General features: G+C 43.1%; 1 long non-coding RNA gene across 1 annotated transcript in view; it reads right to left on the reverse strand.

Annotated features, from left to right (window-relative positions):
- The window catches only part of LOC140698663 (uncharacterized), a 30,359-nt gene extending 26,139 nt beyond the window's left edge, over window positions 1-4,220 (reverse strand). Inside the window, exon 1 of the long non-coding RNA XR_012076478.1 lies at window positions 4,093-4,220. This is a non-coding gene — a long non-coding RNA (uncharacterized lncRNA). The remainder of the gene's footprint in view (window positions 1-4,092) is intronic.
- Between the last annotated feature and the right edge of the window lie 1,157 nt (window positions 4,221-5,377).

Here is a 5,377-nt window from a genome sequence, read left to right on the forward strand (position 1 = left end):
AACTATATTCAGTATCTTGTAATAACCTACGATGGAAAATAATCTGAAAAAATATATATACATAACTAAATAACTTTGTTGTACACCTGAAACTAACACAATATTGTTAATCAAGTACATTTCAATTTTTAAAACTTTTTAAAAAAAGAATCCAGCTTTTTAAAGCCTCCATTCCACTGTCCTCAGTATGAAAACTTTTGGCCCTCATTTTTTTTTTTTAACCTCTTGGTTGCAAGATGGCTACTGCAGCTCCAGGCATCACATCGTCATACAATTGCATTTGTATGTAGGAAGCAGAGGCAGGTAAGGTAACATGAGAGCTCTTTTCATGTGTGCTTTGGCTTGTCTTGTAAGAAAATCTTTTCCCAAATACCCCAACACACTTTCTCTTATGTCCCATAGTCAGAACTGGGTCCCTTTGCCATTCTTACCCAAAGCAAAGTATATATCTAGCACTCTAACTTGTATCATGTGAAGTGGGCTTTGACAGGAGGGAAGAAGGGAAGTGACTCCCAGGAGGGTAACAGATCTGCTTCATTGTTGAGAGGGTTTAAGGGAGGAATGAGGGTAGGGCACATCGGACTAGGCTGGGCACATCTTTATTTCGTTGTTTCATTTCCTTCTCCCCTTCAGATTTCCTTCCTCATTTTTCAGCTTTAGGAGAAAGACGGAAATCCAAATTTTGCTCAGCTTCCCTAAACAAAGGCACTGCTTGTCTCTTCCACCCCAACCTACTTTTTGGAGCTGTGCAGCTCTAGTTTCCACAAACCATTTGGAATCTCCCTGACCTCTCAGAAAAGTCCCTGACCTCAGACTGAGGAATATAGTTTTATGGCCAATCCAAGGATGTTGATGATAAGAAAGAAACTGAGAAATCTTTACAAACAAAAAAGAAAAAAAATCAACTGAGTCTAAGTGAGTTCTGCAATGTTAGCCAGCACTGAAAATCATCTGTTTCAGTGGAGTGAAGCTCTTTTCCATACAGAAAAGGAGAGAAAGTCACCCCCACGCCTGTCTGCACTGACTGCTGGCTCTGTAGGCGCCACAAGATGTTTCTTGCCATCAGAGCAATGACTTCAGTTTTTCCATTCCAACTGCGGTGAAAATGAATAAGAAAACTGGATCCTGCCTCTGGAAGCAGGATACAGGCTCCACACTAATCAAAAAAGGAAGATTCATTATAAGACAATATTTCTCTCCCCAGACTCTGAAGAGTTCCTACATTTGTCAGAGTGGCTCACAGACCGCCACAGGGTTAGAACGGGGATACTGTACAAGCCTGACCCTTTGCAGAAAATGTTTTTTTTTCCCCTAAATGAACTTCTCTGTGTGCTGAGTCATTGCAATCTAAATCTCATCATTTCACCTCCTCTCTTCTAATCATTCACCAGATAGCCAGCTATTTTAAAGGGGCTGGGGTAGGGGGACTGGAGATAAAAAAGGGGCCATGGCTCATCCTAGAATGCATTTATCTAAGAAGTGTCAAAGAAACATTGACACTGTTAACAGGTAAAAGGAGAATGAAGCTATCTGAAACTTGGTTAGGAGCGATAAAGACTTCAAAGGGCTGTGCTCATTTCAAACCAAGGCTGGTACTCAGCATGGACTTGTGAGCCAGCCCTGAGAACAGGGACACCCGGGCTGCGCGCCTGAGTGACTCCCCCGGCTCTGACAAGGGGTAATGGGCTTCCCTGTGTCGCACCCAGGAGATCTCTGCTCCGCAGTCCTATCATTTAGGAAAATCCAGAGACAAAAACTGTTGACAAGGGCAGGCGGTGGCGCCGTGGGATTCCGATGGACGTCTGGCAAAGGAAAACCACCAGCAGCTGACTGATGCTGGTTTTCCTTTATTAAGATTTGGTTAATAAAGCCCCTACCATAAGACAAACCATCTGAAAAACCAGCCTTCACGGGGGAGGCCTTAGTGCCGGCTGGGAAGGATGATGTAGTTGTGGCCAAGTCTGGAGATTTTTTATTAACGTGAACACTTTGGACATGGGTGCTCAGGGGTCACACAGAGCGGGTGGGAAGCTGTCACTGCCCTGAGGGAGCATACTCTCTCCTCTGTCCTGGAAGCCAGAATGATGTGCAGGAAGCTGAGAGAAATCTGCGTAAGGCGAGTAAGGGATTCATGCTAAACTATGCAAGGGGATTTGGAAGGATACAAAGATCCATGTGAGATGAGTCCCTTGAGAGCAGGGCCCCAGCTGGCTCATTTTGGTATCCTTGGCATTGTAAATTTGTCACACAAGGGAGGGGTTAATTGGTTAAATTGCAAATAAAGGTTAAATCTACACTTTTAATCACCCTACCCAATTTTATACCTGCTGCATCTGCTCATACGCTCAGAATAAACGCCTAAGTAAAAGCACCTCAAGACCCCAATAGTTTCTAAACACTCACATTCACACAAATGCCTGAACACATTAACACCCAAACACACGCTCACAAACTCTCATTGATTTGCACTTTTCTTGTCTCTCTTGATCTCACTTTTTCTCCCTCCAGAACTGTTGCCAGGAGTTGGAGAAAGAAAGGCTAGTTGTTCCAAGCCTTCACCAGCCATCCACAAAAGCACAAGGACGAAGAATTAGAAAAGCAGAGGAAGAAGACAAGAGCGAGACGACAGGAGAGGGAAGAGGAAGAAGAGGAGAGAAAGCCCAGTGTGGGTGGGGAGTTAACTGAGTGCTGAGGCTCCTCCCCTAACAGGGACAAGGAGGGTGGCTCGGAGCCTTTGTGGCAGAGTAAGAGTCTTACAAAGATAAACCGCTTTGGGCTTGGTGACTTGTGGAGAAGTAGAAAAAAGGAACTACAGCTGCAATCTGTCATCAATTCCGGCCACTTACTTTTCTTCGAAGGTTTAGTTTCTTGTGGACAGACTTGCTTTTATATAGATTGTTTTTTCCCCCGCATTGAGCCAACTTTAGTGCAAAGTGAAACAAGGAGTACTTTTTTGGAAAAGTCCTGACTACTTGATGAGTGCAGGTGCCTTTTGTGGTGGTTAATTTTATGTGTGAACTTGACTGGGCCATGGTGCCCAGATATTTGGTCAAACGTTATTCTGGATGTTTCTGTAAGGCTGTTGTTGTTGTTGTTGTTTTTGTTGTTTGTAAGGCTGTTTTTGGATGAGATTTCCATTTAAACCAGTAGACTGAGTAAAACAGATAGCCCTCCACAATGTGAGTGGGTCTCATCTAATCCGTGGAAAGCCTAAATAGAACAAAACGTTAGCTTCCCCTGAGCAAGAGGGAATTCTCCAGCTGACAGACTTTGGGCTCTGTCTGCAATGTCAGCTCTTCCTGGTGTTCCAGCAGACTGCCTTTTGGCTTGAACTGCATGCAACCTTTTCCTGAACATTCAGCCTGCTAGCCCCACCATCAGATTTTACACTTGAGAAGCCTCCACAATCATGTCAGCCAATTCCTGAAAATAAATCTTTTTACACACACACACACACAAACACACACACACACACCCCTCCTATTGGTCCTGTTTCTCTGGAGATCCTTAGCCAAGACAGCATCTTATAAGCTGACCAACAAGGTTGAGATGTGACAAATGTGTTCACACCTCCTTCCAATCAGCCCCATAACTGAGGAGTGCGGAGTGAAAGGGCGGCAGCCCAGGATCTGAAGTCACTGGGCCTGGTTCCTGTGTGAGCCCTGTTCCTTCCTAGCTTTCTGCCCTGCATAGTCACCTAAGCTCAAGAAACAACTGTTCAGATGATTAGAGCACTGCCAACCTGTGGTATATTAGTTTTCTATTATTACTGTAACAAATTACCACACTCAGTGCTTAAAACAACAGAAATTAATTTTCTTACAGTTCTAGAGGTCAGACTCTCAAGTGAAGGTGTCAGCAGGACGTCTGGAGCTACAGAAGATGATCTGTTTTTTGCTTCTTTCAGCTTCTAGAGGCCTCCCGCAGTCTTTGGATCACGATCCCTTCTCTGTATCACTCCAGCCTCTTGCTTCCATTGCCATATCTCCTTCTACTCTTCCGACCTCCTGCCTCTCTTTTATAAGGACCCTTATGATTACATTGGGCCCATCCAAGTAATCCAGGATAACCTCCCCATACCAGTATCCTTACCTTAATCACATCTGTAAGGTTTCTTTTGCCATGCGAGATGACATTCACAGGTTCCAAGGATTAGGATGTGGGTATCTTCGGAGTGGGAGGTGGGGTATAATTATTCAGCCTGCCAGATCTGGTCACCAGGGCTCACTGGTTACAGATGAAAGACGAGACAGAGGAGGAATTCCAAGATTTCAGAGTTGGTATTTGAAACCATTTTGGTTATTTTATTTTATTTGGAAAAGTACTTGACTGCTTGGCGAATGTAGAATGTTGCAACAAAGAAATGTTTTCTTGGCTGCTAAAGAGACAAATATGTGTAGATACTATGTTTTTCTTTAACAATGAAAATTCAGCTCTTAGAGTCATCACAGAGTAAAGCTTCCCTCACCTTAAAAAATAAAATACTATAAATATGGTTTTTAAAGTATAATATTCTGGTTATCTATGTACATAAATCTATGGAGTCTCTTGTCCTGGCAGCTTTTCCAAGGACAGTTGATCTTTGAACAACACGGGTTTGAACAGCATATGGCTACTTATACAAAGATTTTTTTCAATAAATACTACAGTACTACATGATCCTCAGTTGGTTGAATCCATGAATGAAAAACCATAGATACTAAGGGCCAGCTATAAAGTTACAGGTGGATTCTCGACTGCACAGGGGTCTGTGCCACTAACGCCTGCGTTGGTTCAAGGGTCAGCTGTACTTCGTTCAGTCTCCTGTAAGTGACATTTAGCAGGAATTCAAACCTTTTAAGATGAACTCTAAGAAGCTCCCTCAACACATATAATTCAAATACCACAAATCCACGTCATTATCTGCATTCTAGAATATGTCATCCCAATATAAGTTTTAGAATTGTGTTGGGCCCTCAAACGTTGAGTGGTTTTTGAGAGATTCAGTCACTTTCCATGCTTCCCTCTTGGCTACATGGAAATTTTAGGGAAATCCCTACACTTCCTTTTGGCGTACTTATGTATTTTGGATGCTGAGGCACTGCTATAACTTTGGTTTACTCTTTGCAGAAAAGACTTTATTTTGACTCAACAGAAAGGAGAAAACATTTAATAAATCTGTTTTCAAAAACCACCCTTATCGCTCAATTCAACGTTAACAATTGCTGTTGGGGAGTCTATCATTTCAACCAGCCCGCGAAGACTCATTGTCTGAGCCTGACTGATGGTCAATCTTGGGGACCCCAGGCTTACATACTCTTGTCTGGCGATGCCACTCTTTTAGGTATTCACCTACCTTCAGGCACAAGGGCTTCAAATAAATACCCAAGACTTGGTG

Source organism: Vicugna pacos, chromosome 1, assembly GCF_048564905.1.
Source record: "Vicugna pacos chromosome 1, VicPac4, whole genome shotgun sequence".
NCBI lineage: Eukaryota > Metazoa > Chordata > Mammalia > Artiodactyla > Camelidae > Vicugna > Vicugna pacos.